Genomic DNA, 21,027 nt, shown 5'->3' on the forward strand with positions numbered 1-21,027 from the left:
CGATTAAATCCTGACCATCGATTAAATCCCAGACTATATTTGGTCTGGGACCAAGACTAAACCCAAATTTGATCGCGCGGAACCTGAAGGCTACGCCCCACACCAGGCGTACATTTAGTTTACGCCCCACACCAGGCGTGTTTTTAATCTCCGCGCGATTCATTTTTTTTTCAATTTTGTATGGGGCGGGGCTTTACACCTCCGCCCCATAAGATGACTTTGAAATATTAGTGGGACGGGCGGAGATTTAATCCTCCGCCCCAATTTTTTTTTTTTTTTTTTATAAAACGGGCGGACGTATAGTCACACGCCCCACATCAGGCAAATGCACAGTGTTACGCTCGATCAAATTTAGTCTTCCACCCGTAGCATCACACACCAGACTAAACTCAAATTTGGTCGTTTTTTTTTATCTTTGATCTTTGGTTATACTCGCACCACTGCAGTTGCTCTAACTGACATACAAAATGCAAAAAAAAAAAATTGCATACAAAGAAGCTTGTGTTTAACCCAACATGCTACTTGTCTACTGAAATTATACACCAGAATTATACCCTGTTTGTTTATGTGTCAAGTTTGCATAGGTTCATTCTTTAAAAGGGGCCACCAAAGGAATCTACAACATCTCTGGGGTAGCGGTGGTACAACCAAGTGAAGACCGCTTCTCTGATCTTCAATAGGCATTATCAAGCCAGGAATGATGCATGAAATCAATGGGTAATGAACTACTATAAACAAAATTGCTCCTGTTAAAGACAATGTCCACTGAATTGTGCAAGCACGAAAGGTCTAGAAATGATCCAACTTTGAGTATGATTTAGCTCATTCCATTGGCCCGTTGATCAAATTCTAAATAACTGATTCTAATTAGTCTAGTCTAGTCTAGTGAACGAACATACTCAAGGTTTAGTGAACACTATTACTGTGTTCTTCAAAAATATTCAAGGCTTTCAACTCTGTAAATCATATAGTAGGCCAAGCTTGTATATAAGACTGGATAGATTCTGCAAAATTCATGTTTGAAGAAACATTTGGCTGCAGACTTTCCCAAACAATTTGTCCACAACCTATTTCGGATGTCCTGTCAATTAAAGAACGATCTGAATCAATCATAATTATGCATTACAGGATACTCAATATGCAACATGTACACTATAATTACGCAGGGTTGTTAACCTGTTGAACACAGAAAATAAAATACCTTCAACTGTGGGCCTGGAGATATACCATCTGCGTTCAACCGGCGATACCAACCCAGAATAAAGACACCAATCTTCATGCATAGTAGTCCACCTGGAGCTTTTAATGATCTGCAGAACAACTTGTACATCATAGCATCTTCAGGCTTCCAGTTCCTGAGCGCCTCGGCACGTCCCTAGGACAGCTCAGCCTGCATATAGACATTGCGATTATGTTCCTTTACATGAGTCAAAAACAAAGAGGTTCAAGCTCGAGTAAAGCAAAGAAACCTTGTGAAGTCATAAACCCTTAAAAGACGCGTGTAAATAAGTCCACCACAAAGTTCCTTCGCCGAGACTTGGGAAAATGTATAAGCTCAACTCAATCCATTTTTTTTTCCAACTAGAAACTCTCTATGAAGAAGCTAATTTGTAGAGTTCTAATGAGACATTACAGTCGCAACCTTAGAGACTGTGGCCTTCTGGCTCGTGATGTTAGACGGTCCCGCATCAGAAGCAATATTAGTTTCTAGAAGATGTTTCACTCTGACTCACATCTCCAAAAACTTCCCAATCCCACTTTTTAAGATGCAACTTCAACCATTTGGGTTTGCGCATAAGAACAAATATAGGATTCCCAATTATATCTTCACTCCAAGAATCAATCAGTAATTTCAGAAAACCTTCATGATGAATCCATACCAATGGTAAAATGACTACTCTGCATACCTAATTCAATCACTCCTCTTTCTCCATTACTCTTCACTTAATAACTCGTCTTTTATCTCTTTGACCGCAACTTGGCTACTTAGTTCTCTCCAATCACTCCTCAACTCCCTACATCAAATCAAACACAGAGAGATGCATAGGTGTATTTATTTGAGAAAAAAATGAGTAATTGAAAAACCGAGAAGACAGCTTTCTGCTCCAAAAATATGATAGTTATGTGATCAAACTGATACACATATCCACTTCATAATCACAGCCTCACAAATACATACACCTCTCCAGCTCTACTCACTTGATTTGACAGAGAAATTGAGGAGTGATTGGAAAGAAAAATTATTAATACCAATTAATGAACCAAGAACACCTGAATTAATGCTAGAATTAATGAACTTCGAAGAATATTTTTCATCGAAACGTCGCTCTCTCACTTGAGTTTTTCCTCAACTACGGATGTGTTGAATAGAATAGGAGTCCAAAGGTCTAGACTAAATACTAGTACATTTTATCTTTAATGATAATCAGGATGTTCTTCTAGCCAAGCATGGTAATAAATAGTCCTGCTTCACAACTTAATAGATAGATTGTGTTCCAATTTTTGTTAGACGAGACAATTAAGTTACAACCATACCTTTATATCGAATTCATTCGAGACTTTGCAACGTCATAAGATATGTGGATTGTTGCAAGTAAGTGTGTCCATTATGTGATTCATTTAACTAGTCCTGAATATGAATAACTGCAGGCAGATTTTCAACTTCAATATCTAACCCACTTAATCTAAACCGGCACTTGGTTCATATTTGAACAGGAGAGCAAAAGCGAGTGAGTTTTTCTTGTAAAATGAGTATGCTTTTTGCATTCCCCAGCTCATTTAGACATAAAAGAAAAAGGGCAAAATCATATCCAAAATTTTCAGCTGGGTAAAGCAAAAAAACATATCGATTTTCCAAGAAAATTAAACTCGTTTTTATTTCCTGTTTAAGTTTACAAGTATAAGCCGTTTGAAATTGAAGTTGAAAGTTGATGCAAGTTTTTGATACTGTCTAATTTGGAATCATGTCAACCATCGAATCTTTGGTGTTAAAGGCACCTAGGATGCTGATGGAAGATGTGTGAAGCACGATGCATGCCGTATAGTATCCACATAAGGTCTTCATTTTAAGAAGACGGGAGAGAAAACAAAGAAAAGGATTCGTACAGCAATATCTTGGTCAATGTAGAAACATGTTGCTCCCAGGCTAGAAGATTCTTCCATTGCAACCTAGAAAACAAAGCAAAGGTTATAATATGACAAGGAGATGTGAGGCATACAAACAAAACAAATTTAAGCATTAGGCAAGTTCAGAAGCATTTCAAAGCTTAATTTACAATTACCTTGAACTCCAGGCCCTAGAAATATACAATTTGCTTGCAAACGGCGCTCCCGATAACTCAGAAAAAACATGCCAAACTTCATGCACAGTCCACCTGGAGCTGTCATGGATCTGTGGAACAAGTTGTACAGTGTATCATCTTCAGGTTTCCAATTCATGGTCTTCATGGCACGTCCCTTACACAGCTCAACCTGCAAGGAAACATTACCGTTCTATTCCTTTAAATAAATTAAACAAGTTATAAAGCTCAAGTAAAGTAAAGAAACCTTGTGCAGTAAAAGGTGAGATACAGAATACAAAATCCCTTCACAATTAAGTAATGAGAAAAAAAAAATAGGCACATGCAAAAGGTGTTTGGATTTGGCATCTGTGTACCCTCAACAAGAGTTGCAAAGGTCAGATTTGGATATAAGAGTCTTTCTACTAAAAAATGAGAAAACATGGATCAGAAGGAATGAATAGTTACTCACCTTCTGACCAAGCATTACATCTTCCACGCATTTCGAGTTCTGCATCCCCAATCTGCACGAGGACCTGTAAATATATAGTAGAAAAAACAACATGAAAAAACTTCTGAAACAAAACAAAGCAGCAGGAAATGAGATAGTTCTTGCTTACCCGGTAGCTGTAAGAACGAGTCTCTGCACATTCTGAATCAGAATGAATACTGATATAATCTATGTCCTGTCCCCTGTGTCTTTGCTGCCACAATTCCCTTATAATCTTATTTATTTCCTCCATCTTCATTGAGTGGAAACGCATGAGTGCTCTAAGAGTAAAGATAAACATGTGGAGGAATAACTCTTCAAATCAACAAACAATAATAACACAAAAAGGCCGTTAATAAACTATTCGTGAAGTGCTTACTTGTCAAGCGCATTGTAATACCGGTCAAGATCTTCATTTGCCATTTCAGTTGTCTGAAAACAGTGCACACCTTGAGAACATGAAACTTAACTAAAGAGAAACAGAACTCAACAGATTAAAGACTAGAAATGTATCGTGACCTTTAGCTGGATCAGTTGTTTAAAGTGTCGCTTGCCAATGTTACTGTATTGAGCCTGTTTAAGGTCAATGTTCTTCGAAGTATTACTCTGATAAACAGCCAATGTTCCATGACTCCTGTCAAGCTGCAAGACAGAAACAAAAATTGAATTTGTTGTTTGATCAGGTTAATAGATCATATCAAAATCATTTAACACACGTTTGCTCTTCCAAAAAATATATTTAGACAATGAACAAAATATAAAGCTTGTACGCTTATGGCCACCAACTTATGCACAAAATGAGTTCTTATACTCTGCAGAGTCTATACTATGATATTTTCTCTAACTAACTTCTGTGCTCAACTTTCTCCAGTTGTGCTTAATTTTATTCTATTTCATACTAAAGAGAAGGTTACTTCAGTGACTGAAACAGAACTTCATACTTGAAAGTGAGGATGCAATCAGCCCTTTTGCTTCATTCGCTTGCCATCAGCAGTCTCAAACTAGCCATTTTGCTTCGTACTAAAGAGAAGCTTACTTCAGTGCATGTTTTGTTCTACATGATATGAGATCTTAATCTTAAGAATCAGCCCTGGTTTGTATAAGAATAAGTCGAACGGAGCATGCATACACATGGTAATAATGTAGGTCCACATGGATGGCTCAATGTAAAGCAGCATAGTCGAAATACTCCCATAACAACTTATTCTTACTAACTTATTCTGGACATGGGTTCTTTAAGAATCAGCCCCAGGTTGTTTCCAAATAAATTACTAACCTTTCCGTGATATCTTTTTTTTCCATTGCTTCACGCAAAGCCTGTAAAAAGAGTCGATGTAATAAGACTGTTGAACCAAGGACTGTAGTTTTGAGTCAATAAAGCTTTTCTTTGCTGTATCGTCCAAGAGAAGCTTTATTATAAATAAGTAAATGCTTATTATTGTATAATATAAAGATTGACGCAGAAACTAGATTAGGGGAAGATCAATTGGTGAAAACAACCATGAGGGACTGTGATGATAGATGTACAGGCCAGTGCACAGGATATGTACACAGTTGTCTTGACGGCGGACCATGTTACTAGTGATTCAGGATACAAATATCTCATATCAGATTGAATAAAATATACTGTAACATAAAATTTGGTGTCATAGATACTTTTTGCACCCAACAAAAACAGGAGACATGCATCACATTCCTGGTGGTGTTTAATCTTTAATATGAACAGAAAATTACTGTATCAAACTTATAACACTAATAGGTTAAAAGTTAAAACTTTGTATGAACTCAGCTCAAAACTGAAATGTTATGATTTTCCTTTATCCGGATGCGACTTGTAAGCCTTATCAATGTTTATTTTTGTAGTAATTGAAGTAGATGAGACTCACCATCCGTGTCTTTCTGAAACTTGGCAATATTAGTTTTTACATCTTGAATTTTCATTCTGGAGCACTTTCACCTCCTTTTCTGCATCAATGGATTTTGAGTTCAGGTCATCAGACTCTTTCTTACGGGTCCTGCAATAGAAACAATAACATTATGCATGACATCACATATTTAGCAAACTGTACGAATGGCCACAAAATGCCTTCAGAACTATATCAATAACAAGAATAATAACTTCCAATCATTTTTACAAAAAACTGCATCTAGATTTGTTTCGCACTGAATGGTGTTAAAGTCTTAAAGATAAAAACAGGAAATTGCTGTTGAATTACCCAATGGCTTGAGTGATTTCCCTTTCCGCATGCCTCTTATTTTGTCCTTGTAATCTTCAATTTTGAAAGCCAAAACAGTAAAGAATAAGAAATGGCAGTCAAACATTAACTTCTGGCTGATTTCCAGTTCCATTCTCTTCAAGTCCAACTTTACTCCGTCCTCTGAATCACTACTCAGAACGTCCTTCTCACGATTAAGTGCTACAATTTCACAGCTTCCTTCTGGTTAATGTTGAACTCAAAACTTCTCTTTTCAAGCGGAAGGGTCTTTTTCTCTAACTCCGTTTGCTGAAACGTACAATATCGAAAAATGACTGCAATTGAAGATGCCTTTTAAAAGTTAAATTTTGAAATACTAAATGCACTAAATAAGATTTTCACCATTTTTTCTGCTTTTCATCAAAACGAGACGCTGATTATACTTTGAAAGCTGACCCTCAGCATTCTATCGCTCATATTCTTTCTCCTCGATGCGCTTGATAACACCTTTCTGTGTAACAAAAAATGGTAAGCATTGATTTACAAGTTAAAAATTGATATCACAAATATGCAAACATAATATCATCAGGCACACGGACCACCTTCATTGTTACTTTTGCCTGCTTTTGAGCTTCTGATGAACTGTAGCGCGTATTTGCAGCCACATAGCTCTCCCACAGGACTTGGAGTTCCGAATCATTTGACATCTGAATATACAATGAGTTGGAGATTTGAATTATGAAATAAATCGAGCGAGTTGGAAAAAAAAAACAGATTCTCCTATTTACAGAAATGCAAATAAAAGAGGGAAGAGCAGACATTAGGGAAGTAAATAAATAACATTTAACAAACATGTGGTCTCAGTAATTCAACATTTCAATCTCAAAGGCAACAACGTGCTTAAAAGAAAAAAAGGACATCAAACTATCAAATAAAGCATGCACCAAAAGAAACAGCAGAAACTAGGGAGAATCTTTGTATATGGAGGCTAAAGATAGGATAAGAAGCTTGTATCTGTTTCACTTAACCTTTTTGTCTTGTATGTCCTTCTCAAGATCAGCAATCCTTGTTCTAACTCTATCAACCTCGTCACTGAAGGGAATACTCGGAAAAAATTATGCTTCTGGAAAAGACTTCGAATGGAAGTATCACGCTTATACTTTATTTTCCCCTGTTCCTGTAAAGGGGAAAACACATTAGTCACCTATAGAACTCCATGGCATAGCTAGAAAAACAACATACATAATGGTTCGATGAAACTTACATCAATTTCATTTTGAAGCTTGCCAATCTCCCGAGTAGATTCTTTAATCACTTCACTTGGGCATCCACGTCTTGCCTTGGTATCAGTCATTTCCCTATCCAGCTTGCTAATTTCAAATTATAAAAGTGCAATCCTTCTTTGAACTTGGCTTCCCACTCCTGTAACTCCTCGTCAGTGTCTGATTTCAAATATAACATTTTCCAGAATAGCTTTTGAAACGCCCATTAAAGCTGGAATTTCCCTATCCCGCACATCTATAGCTGAGGCGAACTTTCTGCATATCAGCAATAACGCTTGTCATTGGAAATATAATTTCTGTATAGGACAGAAATCATTGCATACGGCATTAATATAGTCAGATGATATCTCTTATTAGCAGAAAAGTGTGCATAAAATAAAATATATGATGGCGGGCTTGGCAGCATAAACAAGGTAAGGCAAAAACAGCATCTGCCAGCTCAGCTTGTGTTAGTCCGAGCTTGAATATTGTTTATGTAAGCTTGGACGAATCAACAGAATTTAAAAGTTGCTTGTCTTCAGCTTCTTGGGGGTCAAGATATATGGACTTAAGCTTGCCTATGGCTATACTTGGCTCGTATTCAAGAGAAGCAATGTACAAATTGTCGAGTAAAAAGTTTAAACATGGTTTGAATTTTCAATATATATTCAGGCATGGAAATAGTGCAGGGTTTATAAACTATTCGAAACCACTTTCTAAGGGTGAAAGTTTCACTCATATTCATCCCTCGATATATCCTATCTACTATTAGCTAACACCGTCATCATGTTGTAATTACCAATTATAGCTTGCTTAAGTTCCGTGATTACAATGCAATATCTTCCGAACACATCAGAAAAATTGAAAACATAAAACCAAATAATGGCAATTGAAAACATACTTCTCCAGAGTGAGGATTAATAGTGCAGGGTTTATAAACTATTCGAAACCGCTTTCTAAGAGTGAAAGTTTCACACATTCATCCCTCGATACATCCTCCTAATTCGACGAGACCAATTAAAAGACTATTAGCTTACGTTCCGTGATTTCCAGAAAAATTGAAACATAAAACAAAATAATGCCAATTGAAAATATACTTCGCTGGTGTGAGGATTAATAGTGTGCAAAACACTCTTATACTCCATTTTTAAAGCCTTTTGAGCGGTTCAATTGGAATGACCTAAAATTTGAACTACAAAATTAAGGGTTTAGAGTTTAACCTTGGGATCATGTATGAAACTATGACCAGACCTGCATTTGGACTTGGAGGTAACTCTCCAGTACATGAAAGCTTTATAATTGTCTGCTTAAAGATGATGATTCTTATGAGAGATAAAAAAATGAAATAATCGAAAACAAAAAAGATTGAAAAATAAAATAAAAAGTGAGTGAGTGAGTTGAAATACCGTTTAACAGCTCCATTAGGACCAACAATTCCTTTAATCGACATCTTATCGACTGTACTCATTTTGTTTTTATTTTTTGCGTCAGATCTTTGAGTTTTCAATGCGAGTTTTTACTGGTGAAGAAGTGAGAGAAGAAGACCACGACAGCAGTTGACTTCGGGGTTTTATGATTTTTGAAAATGGCCATATTTTTGCTTTGGAGAATTGATGTCATCTAGCCCTTGTCCAAACGGGCCATATTTGGATATACCCATATTAATAGGTGTATACGCAAATTTAAATGGACCTAGTGTCCTTGCTAAGGGTAGTTAAAATAGGTGTACTTTAATATTCTTTGAACTAATTTAATCCAATTTTTTAATCAGATAATCCTAAAATTAAAAACCTAAAAAATTTTAAATTTTTTTTCTTTGATTTTAAACGATTAAGTAGCAATATAGATTCAACGGGTGATATCAAGAGATCCAAATCAGAGGAAAAAGGTAAGAGAAAAATTGGATTTAGTGAAATCCATAAACCCGAGAATGCAATCCCTCAAGGTGATTAAAAGAACCCGTCATCAGCGAGAAGAAGACCGTAAGTGATGTCTAAACTCAAATCCAATAGTTTGTTTTGTAATATGATTGTTACATGAAGTTAGATTATCGAAAATTATGATTTCTGGGTCTAAATTCGGCAGGGTTTTAAAAAATATATATATATGAAGACCTAAGGATGTTAGTGTTAGTCGTCCAGGTCGTAACATGAAGAACATGCCGACCTTTCATACTGGTTATGACGACTGTGAAACATTAACCAGGACCGGCAAGGTAATCAATAATAAAAGATGCCGACTTTTCGCTTGCTTTGGAAACTTAGTCTTTTTGTGCAGGTTTAAACAATATTAGAGTAGTAGTAAGTCGACATGGTTTGAAATGCTCGACTTTGCCGACGTACTATAACATGTTAGTAGTATAAAAATATTACTTTAAGCACAAAGTACAATCTCAACGGCTAGAATTTTCAAAACCAAGACATTAAGTGTGTTGCTAATATGAAAGCACTTTCAACTTCATCTTCAACCATGCATAAAGAATGGAAGGTTCAAGTCCAACACAACCAATTATTTGTAGTTTTTGTACACTGAGTGGTCATTTTGCAAATGATTGTCCCTTTGAAGGCAGCAAATGCACCGTTGATGGTTGTAAGGTGTTCATATTTCTTATGAAAGCTGCAATAGAAGATGTATATCAACAGTATGCTTCAAAATGCACCTGATGTGGGTTTTTCTATTGGATAGATGAGCGCCTAGATCCGTACAAAGATGAAGTTGCTAAAATCAACCTTTTACCATGCACACATCCATGTTGCGGCAGTAAGATGAAGCTACTTACCTCTCTTAAAAAATTGTGTACTAGAAAAAGATAATATGTATGTCCCAAATGTGTTAGGGTTAAGTTATTAAGGTTTGTATGCTCTAATTAACTGTTGAGTGCATTTCAGTGTACTAAAAATATTACAGTCGGCATGTTTTAGTTTATATAAAATGATGACTTCTTAATAGCCATCAATGTTGATCTATAAGTTATTTATTTCCAACTTCGTCGACGTTATACAAAATTCTAAACATGTCGACGATAGTACAGTCGGCATTGTGTTTATTATACTACAATGACGACTATTGTGTGAAAAACATACAGACTCAATAACATTTTTTTTCCCTTTTAGTCGGCAAGGTTTTATTTTTCAACATTAACGACTAGTTGTTAGTCGTTTTTGTAAGAGGACCACGACCATGCCAACAAATTGTGTTAGGCTGTATGTTCGGCAAGGTCGTATGATAATTATGATGCCGACCTATAAGTAAAACACTTAAGTCGGCTGGTTAGGAAATACAAAAAAAAATGCCTATGTATATAAATTGGAAGGAGTAAACACCAAAAAAATCACATCCATTTCATTCATTTGTAGTACTTCAAAGTATATTATACAAAGCACGAATGTGATTACAAAAAGATTCTTTATTTCCTAAGCACAATCACCCATCGCTCAAACCTATTTGAGGGAGTTCATTCAAATCTATTAAACCTCCTTGAGTCAAATATATGAGACCTTTGATAGAATCATGTAAAGTATTCTAAAGGTTCATGTTGTCCTCATAAAGTTTCACCAATTCCTTGCTCTTGTTGTTTATGATCTTTTCCCAAAATCCAAATCTATAAAGAGAAGGTAATGAACATCCCTTGTTCAGTTGTAGAACAATAAAATGATTGTTATCCACCAAAGCCATAACAATTCTTATATACTTGAGTTGCTCCACACAAACCACATGATTTGGTGCAAATGCTAGACAACCTCCGTTGCTAAAGAAAAATGAACTACGCATAACCACGTATCCGCCAATAGATGGCCATACTCCGGTATTCTCATGCAATGCTCCCATTTAATTGGTGCATTTTCCTCTGAGTCTTTAACACTAGTAAGCAATTCATTGAAAGTCGCTTCTTTGTCTTCCATCAAACCTTCTTCTAGAATCATTCAGATATAAAATTCTTTGTCTTTTTCTAGTCGGGGCAGCATTCACATTGGGTGAGATTCTCCTTAACCACTCCACCTAGGTGTCCAAATTGTTGGGAGGCAACGTGAAACCCACAATTTCTCATTCTTTGGGACGTCGTCGGTACCAATAACGAAATCATATTTAATGGAGTTGTACGAGATACTCATCCAATACCGGTTTTATTACCTTCCTCGGACGACCTCTTTTCTTCACAATATCTCCTTGTCTTGCTCGACTCTTTATAGGTGTAGTTTTTTGCTTCACTTGTTGATATGTTGGTATGGTTGTATCCTTCCTCGTCCGACCCCTTTTCACTTGATTGACTCTCAAAAGTTGGAGTGTTATTTGGTTTCAAGTTTGAAACTGTCGGTGTAGTTGTTTCTTTCCTCGGACGACCTATTTTTTTTTTAGCCGTATCCTATTTGGTTTCAAGTTTGAAGCCGTCGATATAATCATGTCTAGATGGATCGCATTTTGTACTCAAATACTCTTTCAATTATTCCTCTCTTCTTCCCTTGTCTTTGTGGTAGGTGGTCTGCCCGGTGGATCTTGTTTCAAGGGTTCTTGAAGTTCTTCCATAAAATGGTAAACAATCGACATCAACTTGTTCTTCATAGTTTTTTTCAACCTATTCAATGTGGGGTACTTGTCGACGATTATTCTCCCAAGTTCCATGTCGTCAAACTCTTCAACGGGAGCTTCTTTTGGAGCCGGGATAAAAGATAGTTGCTTTCAATAAGGATCGATATCTTCAATCAGAATCAAAGTTTTATACCTACCAAGCATATGACGACATGGAAGTCTGATAGCCTTCATTATCCTACAATTACAAATAGTGATTGGATTGTCAAACTTTTGATACAGCTTGAGATGTTTCATCATAAAACGTATTTCCCAATGCGAGACTTGAAATGTATACCAACAAGCAACCAATCATCTTCCTCAAACTCCTTCAACTTCCGGTACCTAGTTTCTTCGAATTACTTTTTTATCCTGTTGATATCATTAATTATTAGTGTAATCATGGATAACATGTCAACAACGGTCTTCGATTCAGTTCCACACACCAAATGTCGAGTCCAACTTTGTGCACCCCTCAAAAACCGGGGTGCACATTCTGGCTTCTACTATTCGTCCAAATCACCTCACCTGGTTTCTGGTTTTTGGTTTTACTTTTTATTTTTTTAAAATCGGAGGATACAAATAAACCTTGCACTTTTCCATTAACTATCTCTCTCTCTCTTTCGTCTCTTCCCATCATCTCCGCCACCACTACCACCGCTGCCGTCATTGAATCAAAACAAAGAGGAACTATGATTTCAAAATGAAGATAGGGGTCTTAGTCTTTGGATTGAACGAACAAGAGATGGGTTAAATGATTGATCAAAGAAACAGCAGTAATGGGTTTGGATCATTCATTCCAAAAGATCATAAAATTTAAGCTTAGAACAAAAAATGGTTTAATCTTGCCAAAAAATCCATATAATCATTTTACATAATGAATAACTTTTTTATGAAAGTAGTACCTCTGAATCCACCAGTTTCATGAATTTTGGTTGCTTTCACCATTTCAGCTGAATTGTTTGTGCAAGTATTGGGAAGAAATTTCTTTTTTTTTTGTTATCTTCATAATTTATTCTTTGTAAAAGTTGTAGTAGCATTAATTTTTGATGTGGGGAGAAAGGGTTTTGTAGATTTTGTCTACAGACGCATTCGCCATTAAAAGAAAAAGCCACAACCAAAACCCAAATTTTAAAATCAATTTCAATGAGAAATAAGCAAATTCGGATTAGAAAGAATCAATATTGATAAGAAATTTTAAAGAATTAAAAAAATGAGGGTTATGTTTTTAGATCTGAATATGAAAAGGGAGGAATCAGAAATGGAAAAATTATTCTTCTTCTAGTTCTTCTTATTGTTGTTGAAAATGAGAGAGATACCGTGATGATATAATCGAAGTGGGGATGAGTCTGGAGTAAGTGAGGTTTTGATTTTAGGAAGAGAGTAAAAAATATATGCCAATTGGGTTGTTTTGATACAAATTTTACCTTTAATTGAACATCTGTGATGTGATAATTTTCATTCTCTTCTCTTTTTACTTCCAATTAAATGTAAAATTTGTTTCTGGTGATGAGAAGATGAGAGAGAATAAAGTGTTAATGGAATTTTAAAATAAGAAATAAAAAATAAAACTAAAAATTGGAAACCAGATAGGAAGATTTGGACGAATAGCGGAGGCCGGAATGTGCACCCCGGTTTATGAGGGGTGCAAAAAATTGGACTCTCAAATGTCATATATAGAAAAGCATTAAAACATAGCTTTTTAATATCCTATATGATGTCCCGCTCAACAAAGTAAGTAACACACCATTGAATCTCTTGCTCCATAGGTAAAATGTTTCCGGTGTATCCATGTCGGACGATTATTATATGCTTCCATAGGGAAGAGGAGTAATCACACTCTAAAAAAATGGGAATTTGTTTCATCCCAACCGCGACACTAGATACATTTTGAATCTTAAATAAAACCCAAGCTATAAAGATTTACCTTTGTATATTTTTTTTTTAAGCACTATACTTTTGTGTTGATAGACCCACGAGGTTTAAACCAACACAAACTGCTCCAAGGTACCTTTATCTTTTGGGGTCGAAGAGCTGAATATGTGTATGAGAATAAAATCTACTTTTGAATTTGTCTCCAAACAAATATGTCATCATTAAAATCAATCGAGACATTATCGATACTACTCGTAATTTCTGGTATATGAACGGCTAGGTGATACTGGAAGTACCATCCATCAGAAGCAATACATAAACTGACCTTGGCACCATAATGTAGTATCGAAACATACCTAAACACATTGGGAAATTTAGCCGACAAGATCCCCAACGGATGCCAACAATCTTTCCAGAAATTTGTCGAATTTTCATTGCATATTACCGTATAAACAAAAGGTCGTGCATCATCTCGATATTTGAGGATTTTCTTCCAACACCATGAACATTTCTTAGGTATATTCATTGTCCAAAAATTCTTGTTTTTTGATCAAATTATCCTTGAACCAAGGTTTCTTGAACAATTCACGAAGTCTTCTATATATATTTAAAAAAAAATCCACTAAAACCTAATTTCAGACTTCACGACTTTGTAAAAGTTTATAGAGAGAATCGAGAGAAAAAGGTACAAAGTTTGAATGGGAAGAAAGCTTGTAACACTCGAGCAAAACATATTGTTACTTTTTTTTTGAAGCATAACGTATTGTTACTTACTTTACCCTCTTATGGCAATAAAATGATTTTATAAGCTCAGACTTTCATAGTTATTAAAAATAAAATTTCGTAAACCTGGTTGGTTGAAAGCTGGCCATTTTTTATTACCAATGTCGTTGTTGACCTAGTAACAAATGATGATTAAAAATAACCCTACCGCTCGGATGTCAAGTGGATGTTTTAGGGAATTATCCAAGGGTTATTATGAAGGATGGGTCTAGATCGAGTATTCAAAGAATGATGCAAATATAAGATGGCAAAGGAAGAAAATGATTCGATTTGATTATCTGTCCTCACAACTCCCAACTCCTACAGAGAGTGAAGTTTCTCCTCTATATAACCATCGCTTGGAACCTATAGACTTTTCTAGATTTTATTTTGTGAATAGTTTGGGCTTTATTGAGGTCAACAAAGGGAATATAACTCAACTGGTACATATATTTATTTATTTTTAAGAGAAAGGTTGATTTCATTCAAGATGAAGAAAATGTGAAGAAGAGTATAAGATGAGAGAGCCTATGCGAGTCTAAAGGTAAGAGGAAAAGAAACTAAAAGAGTGGTATAAACCAACTCTCCAACAAAAAAAACTACATGCAATAATAGAAAAACAGTAAATTACTTATGCTTTTTAGCTGCAGATCTGTGGCCTCTCCCCAAATTTTCAGAATTTCCCTTGTTGGGAGTTTCACCATTCCATTTGAGCCTTGTAAGCTCCATGTCTATTTTCCTGCCAGTTTTTTCTTCATAATTCGGAGAGTATTTGTCATCTTCCACACCATAGTTTTCGTCACGGTTATCCACATATTCTGATATATCCCGAGTAATCTCTTTACTCAGAACTTTGAAATAATTATTGACAGAGGTTTGATTGTACCTTACATAATTGTTGGTCGACGAAACAATCTTAGAAGGAGATTTCCTACTTGGAGCGTCCTTGCATTTATCATCATGGTCTCTTGTAGAGGTTGAAGCTTTTTTTCATTTGACATACATATCAACTGATATATGTATCTACTTGGTCAATCTTTAGTTCTTAGTTATACGAGAGTCATAATTAATGTGCACACCGCATGAGCCATTTGCAACGTTCCTAAGCTCATCTGCTGCAGGTAAGCATGCATATTACAATGATTTATTGTAGTAGATGATATGCGCTCAACTTATCAAAGAATAAAGTTTGGGTGCAGAAGATAAACACATAGACCTATCGCATAATTGTCATGAGCACCACAATGATATGTATGTCAAAGGGATTTTGTTGTAGCAAAACACTAAAATGATGAACATATATTATTTTTAGTGAAGATTTAGTTTACACAGGCTGATCACATAATTGTTCTTCTTCTGTAGAAACATATTATCTTGACTATCTTGCCTAGATTAAATACTAATATATAATGGGGTTTATATAAGATGGACACAATATGCGCTACTGATTAGCACTTCCTAAAGTAGGGATCTAAGATTTCAAAAAAAAAAAATAAAAAAAAAAAAATAGAGATTTGACAACTTCCTCTTATCCACCTATACTAGAATAGACTAGACCTTGTTAGGTCGTTCATATCACCTATAACTACTTTTTTTTCTCGTGGAATCTAGACCCAGAGAGTCCTACACCTCACTAGAGGTCATTTATGGGTCCAGCGGATTTTAAGGATTTATCAAGCTCTATCACAACGCAATTTTGATAAACTGGAGAGCGTGTTCTTACACGAAAAAAATATAAGGCTTAGCACTAGAAGCATATAGATAAATATCTCGTATGAGTGAAGGTTTTTAAAGCTTTTTAAACCAGGTTAAAGAGTTTCAGTCTAAAGACATGCATATCATCATTCAGGTTGAACAATTTACCCAAACTCCTATATACTACAAATTAAAACATTGGATAGAGTTGAAGGCCATGAGCAAGTGGAATGAAGCAATAAATACTAAGCCTCAGAAAGATACTGCCTAACAACAATCCGTCAAAGGTCACAAGACTACTATTATGCAAAAAAACATAAATCAGATCCGAATGAATCAAAATATGCACCAATATCCTCCTAAGAAAACAAAACAAATCAAAACCACATTCAATAATAAAATTAAACAATTGAATCACAAAGTTACAAAAAATTGGCTAACTAGTTTCATGCAAATGCTTTACAAAAATCCCAGTTACCCATAAATTGATTTAGTCTCCCCACAATATCAATGTAAGGTTTAGTTCCCTAAATTCTTGCAACCGTTAGTTAAAGAGTTGTTTCTAATGAGGCAACCCATACCATAAAATCTAAGTACCAATGTAAGGTTTTACATACCAAGTCGATGAAACTAATAGAGGCAATACAAGTCCATCGTAGTAATCGAAAGATATTAAGATTCCGACTAACCCTAGATAATTTTTTTTGAAGTAATACTTAATAATATAATATTCTCGCCAAAATAATAAATTTGCATGTTCCCAACTCCGGCCTTTATTGTTAAAATAATAAATTCGATAAATCATAAATAACATATTTCAAAAGTTCCCCATACAAATTAATAGGTCCCAAATAATATATACAATAATAATGCTACTATAAAATAAAAAATATATTTTATACATATCAAATTCTCTCAAATTATGATTAAAGATTGGTTGTTTTCTTTAAAATTCAAATGAAGTTGTATTTCATCCCTAATAGTTCGTATTATACTCAAAAGACTTGGAGTCACGTTGTTGCATTGCAAAAAGAAGTGTTGAAGTGTGACTGATTCTTGGAATGCTTTTATTTGTATTCTAATTAGTCAATAATATAATATCTCTACAAAATTAGTCGATATTGCACTGATAATGTAATTGTGATTCAACCTCCAAACTAGAAATTATTCTTTAAGGTAGCAATATATTATTTAACTATAAAATAATAATATATTATATTATCTATAAAAAAATATCTCTTTAAAATAATAAATTTTCTTGGTCACAAGCCTGTGATTTTATCGAAGTTATACTGTAGTTTACCGTAATGGATCTCTTCCAGTAAATTCAAAATTTTAAGCCAAACATATGTTAACATCATAAGCAAATCATAATCAAATTTTTCTCCAAACCAAAATTACACGACTGAGATGATATAAGATAAAAGATAAAAAAACATGCTTTAAGTAATACCAAATATGGCTTTGTAGCGATTGATGTGAGGTTGGATAAACTATTTTTAATCCAAAACGGCACAATACAATTCGAACTTCCTTTCCATCACAACCAGATCATCTAGTTTACTGAAACACATCTCTGGTGGTGGTGGTGGTGGTTCTTGAAAATATGATGTTGAGTTACTCTAAAAATCAACAATTCGATTTGAGAGGAAAACTCAACAATTCAATCAATCCAAACATGAAACAAATCTTAAGTTTTTTGATGAGTTTTATCTCAAAATAAATAATAAAAATTTGAGACAAATCCACTTATTGATTGATCTGAACATCCGAATTTACGCAAAGCAAGAATTAAAAAAGAATTTATACAAACAGATGTTAAAGAATGAGAAAAAAGGAAACTTACATGCTTGACTCGGATATCTAGAGAAATTCAGAGCTTCAAAAGATGAAATTACATGTTGAAAAGAAAACTTACATGTTGAAGAATAAAAATGGATCTCAGACAGCAAACCCAAAATTTTAAACCAAATACATGTTAACACATCAGATATTCAAAACCATTTCAATTTAGGGGAGCTTTGCATCTCTCTGGGACTTGGTTTCTGAAAGTGATGTGAAGAGTTGGTTTTACTCCTGAAACCGATTTTTAATGCATTGAATTGCAAATAAATGTTACATATCCTTTAGAAGAGGAACCATAGAAAATAGAGATAAATGAAGTATAGAGGACTAAACACATCTCCCAAGAAGCTCTGTAACCTTCATTTTGGTGGCTGGTGGAGGAGAACGACTAAAGAAGAAAACATTTAGAGCAAACAAAATAGTTAAAATGGTTAGCGAACCTTATAAACCAAACAAGATGAGGATCAAAGTCTTCCTGTATAACAAACAATCACATCATACAGAAACCCCTTTCTAAACGCCAAACCCCACCCCAAAACCCTAAAAAAAATGTTGGGCACTTTTCTTTTCTTTACACTTATTGACAAGACCCAACATTGCGAAATCACATCAAAAATATTGGGAAATCACTAAATATTGCGAAATCAAAGTCTTAAATAATGAATTGAAAAGCAATTTTGAAATCACTGAATATGGAGAAATTAAAGTCTTAAATAATGAGTTGAAAATGAATTACCAAAAAAAGTATCCAAATAGAAAAAAATTGAAAAGAAAAGGTACACGTATGAAACTAGACCTAACATCCAGTAAGCTGAAAAGAGAGTATTAAAGAAAAGGAAAATAAAAATATCTTGTTGCTGAGTTTTTTCTCAAAATCATCAATTGATTTGAGACAAACACTCACAAGTTGATATAATAATTAGAAAGAAATTGAAAACAAAAGGAAGCATCATAACAAAATATATGAAACTAAAACTAATAAACAGTTAACCCAAACATGAAAAGGGAGTATGTAATAAGAATGGGGAAAAAACAATCTTGTTGATGTGTTTTGTCTCAAAATCATCAATTGATTTGAGAAAAACACTCAAAAGTTGATCTCAACACTGTAAGTAAAAGCAATTTTACTTATTGCTTTTAATGAATATTGCGAAATCAAAGTCTTAAATAATGAATTGAAAATAAATTACCAAAAAAAGTATCCAAATAGAAAGAAATTGAAAAGAAAAGGTACACATATGAAACTAGACCTAATATCCAGTAAGTTGAAAAGAGAGTATTAAAGAAAAAGAAAAAAAAATACATCTTGTTGCTAAGTTTTTTCTTAAAATCATCAATTGATTTGAGACAAACACTCACAAGTTGATCTAATAATTATAAAGAAATTGGAAATAAAAGGAAGCATCATAACAACATATGTGAAACTAAACCCAATAATCAGTGAACCCAACATGAAAAGAGAGTATGTAAAAAAAAGGGGAAAAAAACAATCTTGTTGATGTGTTTTGTCTCAAAATCATCAATTGATTTGAGAGAAACACTTAAAAGTTGATCTCAACAGTATAAGTAAAAGGAATTTTACTTATTGCTTTTAATGAATATTGCGAGATCAAAGTCTTAAATAATAAATTGAAAATCAATTACCAAAAAAAGTGTCCAAATAGAAAGAAATTGAAAAGAAAAGGTACACATATGAAACTAGACCTAATATCCAGTAAGTTGAAAAGAGAGTATTAAAGAAAAGGAAAAAAAAAAAATATCTTGTTGCTAAGTTTTTTTCTCAAAATCATCAATTGATTTGAGACAAACACTCACAAGTTGATCTAATAATTAGAAAGGAATTGAAAACAAAAGGAAGCATCATAACAACATATATGAAACTAAACCTAATAATCAGTTAACCCAAACATGAAAAGAAAGTATGTAAAAAAAAGGAGAAAAAAAAACAATCTTGTTGATGTGTTTTGTCTCAAAATCATCAATTGATTTGAGAGAAACAATTAAAAGAGTAAAAACAACAGGTTTCAAAAATTTACACGCACCCATTCCGTCGAGAAAAGGATTGGGTGTCCACCAACTAAAATGCGAGTTAGTTTAGATAAATTTTTTGGATGTGGGTGTTTTTGCTCACCCATACTTGGAAGATTCGAGACTATTTTTTGATATTCAAAGGGAAAATTATGTTAAGGCCCAAAAAAATTATTATTCTTATTGGTAGGCCCAAAAAAATTATTATTCTTATTGGTAGGCCCAAAATTATTTTCAGCTACCGTGACACCCATATTTATTCAAAATTATAAAAAGAGGGTAAGAAGACAAAGTTACCCTTAATATATTTACTTAAAAGGAAGAATTTTTGGATTTTCTATCTGCTCAGTAAAGAGTCTGCATGACGAGTTATGTGTCCTATTTTTTCAGGGGTATGGTTGGTATGCAAACTTGAATATAATACATCTAAAAAACCGTGTCTTGGAATTTTACAAATTTTATCTCGTTGGAAAGCTTTTAAAGAGCTTTACAAAACGAGTACAAACAACAGTATCAAATTTGAATTTTTTTACGAAAAAATCGGAGGTGGTTATCATTTTAGGGAGAAATTTCGAAAACTGGATATATTACCATTATGCAGACACCATAAAGGATGCATAACACATTATGTAGACACCACAAAGAATGCATAACAAATTATGCAACCATGTTTTGGTTTACGCATCCACTAGTTAGGTTATGCAACCACTAAAACGATGTATATGCCTAAAAAATAACATTCTAATAAAACAAAATGATGCATGACACATTATGTAGTCACAACAATAGACGCATAACACATTGTGCAACCATATCTTGGTTCATGCATCCACTAATTTGATTATGTACCACTAAAAACATGTATAATTTTAAAAATTAACATTTCTGCAAAAAAAAAGAAATGAATAACAAATTATGCAGTCATTTTTTAGATTGCGTAATAGGTTATGCAGTAATTTTTATAGCTGCATAATAGCTTATGCAATTATTATTTTTTTGTTGATTTAAGTGTTAACTAGCATAAATGAATT

At 34.2% G+C, this 21,027-nt stretch overlaps 1 pseudogene; it reads right to left on the bottom strand.

Annotated features, from left to right (window-relative positions):
• Positions 1–710: 710 nt before the first annotated feature.
• LOC113338018 lies at positions 711–8,790 on the bottom strand (annotated as a pseudogene).
• Positions 8,791–21,027: the final 12,237 nt, after the last annotated feature.

The sequence above is a fragment of the Papaver somniferum genome, unplaced genomic scaffold, assembly GCF_003573695.1.
Source record: "Papaver somniferum cultivar HN1 unplaced genomic scaffold, ASM357369v1 unplaced-scaffold_18, whole genome shotgun sequence".
NCBI lineage: Eukaryota > Viridiplantae > Streptophyta > Magnoliopsida > Ranunculales > Papaveraceae > Papaver > Papaver somniferum.